A 13,419-nucleotide genomic window follows, 5' to 3' on the forward strand; every position below is an offset into this window, starting at 1 on the left:
CTCTGGGAACCATTCCTTTTTAAACATTTTTGCATTTTCTCATAGTAGTCGATGAATGGGGACCAAGTGTAAAGGTTTTGGCTTTGGCAATCCATCGGTTCCAAGGTTACGCGTCTTTTAAATTTGGCGCTCTTGGCGCACTGAACATGAAAGTTAGGAATTGATATGTCATTGTATATGCGTCTCTGTGACTAATTTTCGGGGTAGACTTTTCCTCTGGGAACTGTTCCTTCTTAGACGTTCGTTCAATTGGATGATAGTACTTGATGAATAGAGACATAGTGTAACGGGTTTGGGCTTGGCAATTCGCTGATTCTAGAGTTATGCGTTTTTTACATTTGGTGCTCTTGACATACTGTACATAAACTGTACTGTACTGTAGATACAGTGAGCGGGGAAGAAAGTTTGAAATTGGTATACTTGTGTATGCGACTGTTACTAATTTTTAGAATAATTTTCGCAGGTTACTCGTTCAAGTTTATCCATCTATTCCAAAGTTACGCGTTTTTAAATGCATTGCTCTTGGCATATTATACATCTACGATCTACATACAGGTACAAAGAAGGTTTAAAATTGCTACTTGTGTATGTGAGTGTTGGTAATTTTTGGAGGAAACTTTTATGCGCTTTTTATGTTTCGTACTCTTCGCGTACTGTATGGCTTACTTCAAGGTGATAATTATTTAGACGACAAGTTCTGTTATTTATTTCGACATATATTGCGCGTAAAGTTCTTCATAAATGTTATAAAAAAAAATATATAACTTAGCTAATATCACTCATATTCTTCTATCTCTACGAGACATTACACAGATACGCTCATAGTACGGACAAAGAGAAACGGTCTATCTGGCGCGTATAAGACGAAGAAAGCCATAACAGGATTTTTCAGCCTTTTTCGCGCAATAACTTTTGGTCGAGAAAATTCCTAAACTTAAAATTGGTATCGTTGAACTTTATTCGATAAGCACTTTCAATAAATATGGGTTTCGACCAAAAAGATTGGCGTCCCAGAGGTAAAGCTCACGTAATTCTTGTATTAGACATTTCTTATTACGTTGATGGCTAAACTTTACTTTAGGGGATCAACTTTTCCCTTTGCAATTTTGTAGTTTTTCACGTATAGAATCCGAAAATATTAATTTTGAGGCGAGGCATCCGCTAGTTCAAAAGTTACGGCAGAAGCCGAGCATTTTTAGAGTTCTTGTAGTTCATCGTTCTTAGAATTCAGAGCTAAAGACGCTCAGTTTTAAATAGTCGTAACTTTTGAACTTTAGGTATTTAGAGCTAAAAATGCTCACTTTTATGAAGCCATAACTTTCGAAGCAGCGGATTCCTTGTCTCAAAACTTCCATTCTCGAATTTTACACGTCGAGAGGAACAAGATTGCAAAAAAGGGGCAATAATTTTTAGATCCCAACAATAAAAGTTTATGTTACGTTTATTTATATTGTACTGTGGATTTTTATACATTTATAGGAAATTTGAAGTTTCGAGAATATACAGAGTGCACAGAATACCCGAAAAATACATGAAATATGCAAAATATAAATAATATTCATTGTTATATCTGTTAGTAAAACAAATTTCTGTCCAAGTACCATTTTTGAAATTGCGTTCATAGAAATATGAATTTACATAAATAACAACATTTTTAACAATTATAACAATGCAAAATTACAACAATAAATAACATTTTTAACAATGTTAAATAACAACAACAATTTTATAAAATTATGGTGTTTTTTTTTCTTTGCCCTTTAAACTATATCCATAACTATACGTATACATACTTTCATCAATGCTCGATTATTTTTTCTTTCTTCTATTTGCTCCCTCCTATCCCCGGCTTTTACTATCGAGTATGCAAATTAGTTTATCTCTCGTTCCGAGCTATCAAACTTTTAAAACAGGATTTCTGGATTTATAGTAAAACTTCGTAGAATCTTTGCTGCGTTTTACATGGTCTTGTGCTAAATATTCAGATATTTCGATAACTTGTATAATCTTTTAATCTTCTTAATCGTTTTATAAGTTTCAATCTCACAAACTTATTTAAATACATGCTCGTTGCGAGGAAATTTCGTTAAAATTAGAATCTAATATTTCTCGAAGAATCCCTTTGTTTGTAAAATTTGATCAACAGTAATATTCATGTAAAAAGATGAAAATAGATCTCTTGTCAATCTCTGCTTCTAAATTCTCTTCTTTGTTACTAATATGACAAAACACTGAAATACAAAACGTAAAATACGATCTCCGCTACCCAAATATCTTACAATTTATTATGTTTCCCTTCGATGAAATCAAAACGAAGTAAAATTTCAAAACCCAACTCTGAATTTTCTTCTCTAAATGAAACAATCGTTCGCGAACAACTTTTACAGTCTTCACGTTAGTTGATCACATTATAAACGAAACAGAAGACAGGATCGATTTGACGCAAGACGAAAAGACTTTCAGCGGGAATTTTAACGTTTCACGGAACGATCGCCGAATCAGCAGATACTTTTCAGAAGTGTACGATCAATAACGCGAACCGTGTGTAGTCGCAATAAAAAAGATCCGGCCGTCTTTTTATTGGCATGGAACTGTATTTGCAAAGTGTCAGGTCCACGTGGCGGAACAAGGACAGGCAGTGTTACGCCAACAAAGAGTGCCATTTCCTTTTCTTTTGTCGTTTCTGTATCTGATTTCTGCTTTCCGACAATCTTCTCTTTGAGTATCTCGCGAACAATAACTCTGATATATAGACATCGTTCACAATGACATTTACGTACACGTCGAGGAAAAAGTATACTCGTGTTTGCATTCTCCTTCTGTGAATGAGACACTCATTCCGAAGTGTCCGTACGGCACGATGACAGTACAATCACGCAATATCATTCGGCTGATAAATCGTTTAGAAGATGACGCGTACGCTTATTCGCCAACAAATACAACATAAAACGTTAAATAGCCGTGAGGTACATTTATTTGCGTACGTAAAACCGTTGGAATTCTTCATCTTACGATCTGCAGAAATTATTACTTATTAATTCGAGGTAATAAGGAACGATTAGCCGTGATTTATTAAAGTAGTTTGAAACTGTTTCCGGGAAGCGGAAAACGCAAAACGAGCAGTTTCTAATACATCTTCAAATTGCGTTGATAATTTATCACAGTACGCCGAGTAATTTATTGTTGATGAACGCTCCGCGAAAGTAGCTACGAAATAGAGTGACGTACTTTCAAAGTTCTCGGAAGAATGGAAATAAACTCGAGCAAGGGATATAATTCTTCAGTCGATAACTGCCGCTATGCAGAGCAACGTCTTCTATATTTATTATCCGCTGTTATCGGAATTATTTTTTTACTTGATTTCGAGAGTAAACAGACGTTTATTCGTCTTCTCTTTAATTTAACAAATTTCACATGCAAAATACATCATACCTAACCCAGACACACAGACAAATAGAAAAGTAAGGTAAATAAAAAGCATTAAAGATATTGCTTGTCCGAAGCATTTCGGCATATTGAAATTCTACAACAACGAAATTCTTTGTTTTAACAATTATATATCTTTGGTCGGATCTAACAGGTTCATTCGGTTCCTGAAATCTCTCAAAACTCGACATTTTTTGTCACTTAATAATTCTTAAAACCTAGATAAATAGTAATCTGTATGTTTATACAATATATATCTGTATGTTTAAACAATTTACGAGAATATTGTGAACATGTGAATTTATTTTTGTTTTATTGATAATGATCCAACAAAGTTTGTTTTTATATTTTAAAGTACGTATAACTAGACTAAAATACCTTATTATGTTTATCGATTTATCGTGATCGTTTGTATTGAGAAAGAGTAAACTGATTTTCTGAAAGGAATGTATTAAACAAAATAAGAAAAATAAATAAGAAACAGAGAAAAAATAAGTAATAAATATTCCGAATTTCTAGATTTTCGAAACTTCCCGCAGTTTCTTATTTGCGTTTCTTACGAACACCTAAAAAATAAATATCGAGCCATTTCTAATTACATCAAAGGACAAAAGAAAGTTTAAAGTTGCCAAGTAATTTATCATCGATACATCATTTATACATCGATATATCAATTTTTGTATTGTACATTTTGCACCTAATCCAAGGTATAATACATAATAAATAAATATATAATATATATAATATTTACTCACTGTCCTTATCAAATACAATTCTGTTTTATAAAATTATGGAAAATTACGGTACTTTTGCATTACCTACATTTAAACTTTTCTTCATTCGCTAGTGTAAAATATTTCTTCTGAATCATAAAATCATATTAAAGCTTGATTCACACTAGCGATCACGGTACAGTCAGATTGCGCCAAGTCAGCCGGTGAAAATCGCTTACGCGTAATCCAATGATAGCATTCACGGTAGGCGGTTTGGACAAGTCAAATGAAAATCTGTTGACCGTGGCGCGTCGGTTTGCTAGCGATCAAGACCGTAGTGAACAGTGGAAAAGGAATATAGGGGACGAACGTTTAATTGAATTCGTAGGAAATTACAGCGAGCTACATGATTTCAGCACAACGAATATCGGACGTATGTGGCGAAATGAAGTTGTGGATCGAAATGGGGAAGAAATTTCGAAAAGGTAAGCGATTTTATTGTATTTGCTACGACGTTTTAAATCATCATCAACCGGATGACAGTATGAAATAAAAAATTCTCATTTCTGGCGATTCTGCAGCGTCTAATGTAATAATGTAAATCCTCATCCAAAATTAACTAAATTTTCATTAAAGTATATTCGGAAAACGGTATTGTTCTTCCAGTGAAAAAATAAAAACGAAAGACACTGCGACAGCAATTGATCGTTTCTGATCGTCTAATGCGAATGTTTTGATAAAATCTTACGTTTAATATAAATATAAATATATATAAAAGATGAAATAGTAATCTGACAGTACCTTTCACCGCTAGCGTAAATCAGTCCTTACACATAATTCAATTAAAATCTCATTCAATTAAAATACACAAAATTCAATTTAAATTAAATCTCTTAATCGGTGCTTGATTTCACGCGATCAGTAGTTTGAATCAAGCTTCAGTGTGAACGCCTGGTAAAATCCTACATTTTCATTGACCATGATCTGATCTCTTGACCGTCATTGCGAATTAGTATCTTAAAATCGACAAACCAGCAAAAGTGTATCACCTTGCTTCCTGCGATCTTTGTACGTTAAGGTTCGAAATTAATCAGTGGATTACGGTATCGCGTCGTTTCCGTGCACGCTGGCAGGAGAAAGCTGGAAGCTGGCGGAAAGGAAACGACAATCAACCGAGTAACAAGAGACCGAGCCGTGGGAGATGGATTATTGTTGGCGGCGGACGAAAGGAGAGATGAATCGAGGTGAACGCGATGGAGATACCGTTGACGCGGCGCTCCGATTAGAATATTTACCGGTGTCATCCGTTACAAGCTGCGGAGCGTAATATACAGGAACGAAGCACGGCCAGCTCGGATGACGCAGTGCAGTGTCAAAGGAAGTCAAGGAGCCGAGATCGTCCGCGAACGCTCACACCCGTGGAAATGGCCCGTGGGCGAGCCTGATTTCTCCTGGGGTGCGCAGAGAAAGCTGAAGATACGACAGGAATATACGGACCTGGCCCGAAGTGAAGCGAGACGCGAGAGGAAGCTGAAGACGCGGACGCGTGTATGGGCACATACAGTCAGCGAGAAAAGTCTTCGTGCACTTGGTGAATCTTGTGTACCTGACTAACAGAGAAACTGAAAATGAACTTTGCCGTGACATTATTTAGACTTACACGTTAGTACGATTAGTATTGTACATCTACAGTCGGAGACAGAAATAACTGGAGTGGAAGGTAGTGGAAGAAAGTAGGTACTTAGTGGGTTCTGTGTACCTGATTCATCAAAGAAACTAAAAACAAGCTTTGTGGCGGAATTATTTATACTTCCATATCAATAGAATTATCATTCGTGTATAATCGAGACAGAAATAAGCGAAAGGTAATGCAAGTACGTAGGCACTTGGAGAATTTTGTGTACCTGATTTATTAAAGGTACTAAAGTGAACTCGTTCATGAAATTACTTATACTTACATATTAGTGCAATTATTAATCATGCGTAGTTGGGAACAGAATTAAGTGGAAGGTAGTGGATGTAGATAGGTACTTAGTGAATATCTTGTACCTGATTTACCGAAGAAATAGAAAATGAACTTTGTCATGCAATCATTTATGCCCGTATATCGATACAATTATTATTCATGTACAATCTAAACAGAAATAAGTGGAAGGTAATGCAAATACGTAGGCACTTGGGAAATTTTGTGTACCTGATTTATCAAAGGTACTAAAGTGAACTCGTTCATGAAATTACTTATACTTACATATTAGTGCAATTATTATTCATGCACAGTCGGGAACAGAAATAAGTGGAAGGTAGTGGATGTAGATAGGCACTTAGTGAATATCTTGTACCTGATTTACCGAAGAAATAGAAAATGAACTTTGTCATGCAATCATTTATGCTCGTATGTCGATACAATTATTATTCATGTACAGTCTGAACAGAAATAAGTGAAAGGTAATGCAAATACGTAGCCACTTGGAGAATTTTGTGTACCTGATTTATCAAAGGTACTAAAGTGAACTCGTTCATGAAATTACTTATACTTACATATTAGTGCAATTATTAATCATGCGTAGTTGGGAACAGAAATAAGTGGAAGGTAGAGGATGTAGATAGGCACTTAGTGAATATCGTGTACCTGATTTACCGAAGAAATAGAAAATGAACTTTGTCATGCAATCATTTATGCCCCTATATCGATACAATTATTATTCATGTACAGTCTCAGCAGAAATAAGTGGAAGGCAGTAGAAGTACCTAGGTACTTGGTGAGTTTTGTTTGCAAAGATACTAAAAATGAACAGTGTCCCGAATTTACTTATACTTAGATATACCTGAAAGATATTAACGCAATATTAAACCTACTGTTGTTATGATTTCATGAAATTATAATAGGCGTGTTCTGTTTTTGTAACATTATATTTTATATTCTTCTACTTCTCATTTTCCTCAGTGAGGAACAAAATGAATGTATTATGTTACATTTTAACAATGTCTGCCTTAATGTATGAAAAAAATTCGTAGAGCTGACGTCTTTACTATAACATTTCGTATGTAAGGGGTGTGTATAAACTTTTCTGAGCGACTGTAGAAGAGTAACGATTCGAAGAAGATGAAAAAGCGAGGGAAGAAAGCGCGTTTGAATGAGGAAAAAATGAAGATTGAAATGGGGGAAAGGAAGAAGTGTGTCGTAAGCGTGACGAGGATGAATGACTAGTTTCGTATTGAAATAAAGCAACTCTAAAATTTATTTCGTTCTTCCTCGTGTCATTATTAACTTCTTAACGCAGATGGCAGAAGAATCTTAGAAATAAACATTTTAGAGTTCGACAAATCAATCGAGATTAACAAATGATCTTTATTCATTTTTCTTACTTTCTAGGAAAGCAAACACTTCTTAATTTTTGGTTCAATATCAACTTCAACTTGTTTAAACGAAACATTCATCGCATCATACAATTGTCCCAGGTTTTATTTCTAATTATTTCATTGCAGCATTGTGTTATTAAATTTAATACACTTGCACCTAATTAGTTAGTATGTGTAAATTCTATAATAAATAAAATGACGTACAAATACTTCTTACAGCCGCTATAAAAGTGTCAATAATTTTATTTTGCTACTTTTTTTATTATGTATTGTTATCAAACACGAGCAAAAGTGGATTTACCCATTTCGTAAAAACAATTCTGGTAAAAAACAATTTTAACAAAGTCCATTGCCGTAAAGTTTATCAATTTTTATTCCGTATGAATTTGTGAAGATAATTTTCGATGATATTGATTTCATCATATCGTGAGTCTCGCCTGTAACTACTATAGACTGCACTTTTATTGAAAGAATCGAAAAATTTGATAGTCGTTTTTTTAACAAAAAGTCAATTATTTCAAATTTCCAATACTTAGGTTTTTCGAAGAATGATACTTAATCGGAATAAAAGTACATTATTAAGAAGTTAAAGTAATCTCGTAATTATGGTTTAATTTAAAGTAGCATCACGAATATCTTACGATTGTTGAACAATTACTTACAAAAATAGTTCTAAAAGTATCAGCGTAACATGACACGTACCGTGTACTTATGTAAGACGACACGTGAAGAAATCAGGCTACACACTACGGAAGTAGGTCACTCATTGCTAAAAGATTAACGACGAAGAAAACCAACAGCTGGTTCATCAAAAATTCGAAAGATTAAGTAAACTTTCCCTTCAACGGGTGTCTACGTATCCTTCAGACTTAAATGCTGCCAAATTTTCATCCATACCTTTTTAAATACTGTAAATTCGGTAATAACATTTTCTTATACCGACTTTCTCGTGTCTTTGTAAGTTAACTCATCCGTACGACGAATTAACATGTTTCTTTTATGTTGCCTTCCTCATGCTGTTATCAGTTAATTCGTTTCGTAAATATTCGCAGCCTAATCATTATACTGTCCTAGAATAAAACCCGATCTGTTACATTCATCGAATATTACAAAGTTGTGACTAATCGTAGTTGGAGAAAAGATAATCTTATGCCAACAATCAGAATTTGTGAAAACGTAAATTTCTATCTACGTCCAAACAAGCAACGAACGCTAAAAGCTTGACGTATGAATGTGTTGGGAATAACTTGCAACACACTGACGTATTAAAACGACAGAATACATCGTGAACAGACTTGTTAGGATAATTTTTCAAAAATAGTCCTCTCCAATGATTACACAGCCGTGGTACAAGCATATTCGAGGAAAAAGGTACAGACAGAAAGACGGAAAGTGCAATGCATCTTGAAAATTGAAATATCATAAGTGCAAGTTACGCAAAACCGGGGGTAATTTAATCACAACTGCATTGCTTATTTAATATGGGCTGCTAGCTCCGCAAATAAACAGCGTCTGCTTCCTTTCGCAGTCTCGGTCTCAAAAGTGGACCGAGCTTGGAAAAACGAGAAAGCAGACCACGATGCTCGAGTACGAAATCCCCGTTACCTTACTTCAACCGAGGAAAACGCGCAGAACGACACGTGTAGGAGTAAATGAAAATAAACATAAAGAAAGTCGTTTCGGAGGGTGGAAAAATCATATCAGCGAAGAAGAAGCAAAGGAAATTCAAGCTCTCCGGATAAGAGAAGCTCGGAGCATGGAAAACTGCGCAGCCACAAACAACCGAGGTAAGGTTGGGACGATAGTAAAAGGGTAAAAAGTAAATATGCAGAAAGCGAAGAAGCTTCGGTATAAAACGGCCAGGCAGAAAGGAGAAATGGGAGACGAAACGAAAACTCTAACGAGGGGAAAGACAGGAAATAAAGAACGATGGGCCTGGGTATTTCGTTTTGCCAACGGATGTAGTTGTCGGTTGTGCTTTAACAACGGTTCTTGCACCGGAAGTGAATACGGTCTGGTATCACCTTTGCCAAGAAATAACACACCACAGCGTGGACCCACGAGAGTTGTTTCAAAGGAGACGTCCGCCAATTTATCCTGGCCAACAACAACGGCTACCTTCTCCCATAACGATGTACCTTCGGATACATGCGCCGTGCTGTCACGCACAATCGCCGTAGCTCAGCCGATCGACGTTTCGACAAGCCAGCTCAACACAGTTTTCGATATTATGCCGGTCACAATGGCGATATCGTATTATTCCGAGGAAGATTATGAATCAATACAGCCACAGTGAATTAATAATCGCAAGATTGATGAATATCCTTGGGCTATTTTTGTAAAATATATTTCAATGTGATAATGCCGATGTAAAGGGGGTTTTTGGCATTCAGAAAGTACTCGAGAACCTATTTAATCGCTTAAACGTAATATATAATATGATTATATTAATATTAAATAGTATTGCTTAAACGTATAGAAATATATAATAGATAAAAAAGATAAGAAATATATAATATTTCTATACGTTTAAGTAATGATATCTAATATTAATATAATAATATAAATTAATAATAAAATTAATAATATTTAGTAAATGGAATATTTATATACGAAATATAATATATATTTCTATATAATATTAATATATAATATAATATTCTATATAATATAATATTTATATTATTCTATATATATATTATCATATATAATATTATATATTATAATATTTATATTATTCTATATATATATTATTTATAATATTCTATATAATATAATATTTCTATATAATATTAATATATATTTCTATATAAATATATAATTTACGCTTACATGAAATAAAATTGTTCAAACATTAGCATTGAAAATATTTGATAATGCAGATTCTTTTGTTATCAAGTATTGTCAAGCAATTGTAAGAGATTTTTACACAAATGGCATTAAATTGTATTAGGTCGTTCGAAAAGTTTCTTTCGTTTTCTAAGGAAATAATGGATGCACAACATTTTCCGTTTCATATTATTTTATCGAATTACGTATGATCCATTTTTGTATGATCACAACGTTCGACAGATTAGGTTTCATGTTTGTATAAAGATGCATCGTTGTAAAAGACGTGTCTGTAAAAGAAAGACCGTTCTCGGGCAACCTAATAGATTAGTTTTCAAATTATACGCGAATAATTCACTATTTCTCAGAAACGTAATATTCTGATAAATTGAGAGACAGAATTTCTACGACGTTCTCAATCAAAATATTTAAATTTCCACATTGAACGAGTATAATGGACCTAATTTACTTAATTGCTTATCCTTTCATGGTCGATGACTTGTTAAACATAATAATACGTTAAAACTGGTTTCCTTCCGCTACAGAGTTTCATCATTAAGACAAGAGCAGAAAATATAATATTCATTTTAAAATAGCACACGTACAATTAGTATTAATATTATCTGATTTCTTTCTCTTAGGCTAATCGTAAATCTGTAGATGCAAAAAATATATAATATTATGTTTGATTATCTAAATCAATCAAATCGATAAATATTCGCATTTAACAAGTCATGTTACACAGATTAGGATCAATACAACGATATTATCATACTTGTTCTTCTGCGAAATTCCTATATCATTATCACACATAAATGGTGTCTACCGTTGTTCATTCTCGATTCAACTTCCAAGTAAAATGATTCCCTCGAGCATTCCTGTTCTGAATAATAACTATGCTATGTTGCCAAGGGTATGGCACACTTCAATAAGATTGCTTACTGTTTCTATGAACATATCATAATGCCACGAGTATGTATTAACCTGCAGACCTTCATATATCAAAAACATATAAAATATCTAAGTATAGTATTTGTTAAGTAAGTAAATAATAAGTATTATATCGATAAGTAAAAAATTCTCTACCTAAATTCTATATTTTTAATTATCTTCATGAAGATATGAATTTTCGTAAATATTCGAAGCCCAATCATTGTACTGTCCTAGAATAAAACCCGATCTGTTACATTTATCGAATATTACAAAGTTGTGACCAATCGTAGATGGAGAAAAGATAATTTTATGCCAACAATCAGCATCGGTGAAAACGTAAAACGTCAAGAATGTTGTGTAAAATAACTACGCTAATATATTAATGTATATAATATTGATATAATTTCAATGACAAGGTTATATCGTTTTTACGATGTGTTTCATCAAAGAACGAGAAATTTGGCAAAATTGAATTACCTCCGTTCTAGATTCTTATCATATTTAATTATATTTGAATTATTTGATCGTACAAATTAAATTATTCTCAATTCTATGGTTTCAGTACACAAAACAAACAATTTCTTATTTGCCAGTGATATTTCTAAAAGAATATCAACCTTCTACAAATCTGTAAATGTCGTTCTATAGTCTGGGTCGCGAATAACCCAACTCTGTGGCTGACGCGTAGTAAAATAAATAAATAAGAAAAGAAGTCTTGCTTGTGTCTTGCCCCTAGATCGACTTTCAAATGAGAAAGGCGAACTCCATGTAACAGGTCTCGCAATATTCTAGGTACAAGATCGCATCTTGTCTCTCACTAACTGACACAGCAAAGGCCAATGAAATAAGCCTAACTCATATCGAACTTGCGTAACGCATTCTGTGCACGCGTCTGGACAACTCCTTGCTTTTAGACTAAACACGCATACATTACAACAGGTGGTTCGTCGACTGTAAATGACTGGACTAGTCATCGAGCATCTTGGCAACCTGTTTAAATCTGAATCGTATCTGATTATCGAAGCCACGCGTTCGATCAATAGCGAAACTGCGAGTGACATTGGTATTACGAAATATTGTTTCTGCGGCTACGCTCCATAACGCGTCACATTTCGCGTTAATTGGACCGAGTTATGCAGAAACCTAGCAACCCTCTAAATGACAAAAAATTAGTTAAACATAGCATGATTTCGTAATGTTTATTTTGCAAAAAATTACCAACTCGTAGAACAACTCTTACATTATACAATTATTAAAATTACCAAGCCTGCTTGCAATTATTTTACAGAAAATTTCCAAATCACATATTAATTATACTATTTACTGTTATACAAGCCATTAAATAATATCGTGAAGTGACAAGAAGAAATCGAAATATACTCGATAGAGGCAAAACTACTTTCTTTTAAAAATTAAGATCTTTTAAATCAAATTCACTGGATTGGAGATCATTGAGGGTTGTCAGCTTTCTGTATAACTCGGCCCGATTGTGATTTACGCCGAGAAGAATTAACTGTTGTTGAACGCTGTAAGAATTTCCCGAGTTCCGCTATCTCGAAGTAGCGGCCATACGTGCCAAGTGAAATCATAAATTTTCCTACTTTCATCCTGTGACACGATATTTGAATTTCAAATGATTCTTGGCAACCTGCGTAACTTTCGTATAATTTTTATTCAGAGTTGACTGTCTGTTAAAGAAGAACATGCAATGCCTGTGACGATAATCGATTTGACTTTTAAAACGGCAGATACTTTTCGTCGGTTTTCGTCGCATTTTGAATACAAAACTTCTGGCGATTCCTTTTACTCGCGAAATTCCGGCTAATTGATTGTAAAATAGCAGGATCTGTATGCGAACTTACACGATAAATTAATCAGACGTCTAAATTCAATACTTCGCGTTAATACAAGAAACGTATAAAACGTTCGACCTATAAGCAACATTCTGAAAAACCAAAATCAATTTATAAAAATCTGTGACGTGCCATCGAATCGACAAAAATTCCCTCCTCTCGGCACGTTTTGTTCTGGCCTCGAAAGTTGAAAAGTTGGTGACGCACGTGGAACAATCAGAAGTATTATGCCAGGATTAAAATTACATCGTTTATATGTCAGAAATTTTCTCATTGGCTGACGCGAATGTCAACGGCACCTGCGC

Source organism: Bombus vosnesenskii, unplaced genomic scaffold, assembly GCF_011952255.1.
Source record: "Bombus vosnesenskii isolate JDL3184/JDL3185 unplaced genomic scaffold, Bvos_JDL3184-5_v1.1 scf7180000013287, whole genome shotgun sequence".
In the NCBI taxonomy this organism is placed as follows: Eukaryota; Metazoa; Arthropoda; class Insecta; order Hymenoptera; family Apidae; genus Bombus; species Bombus vosnesenskii.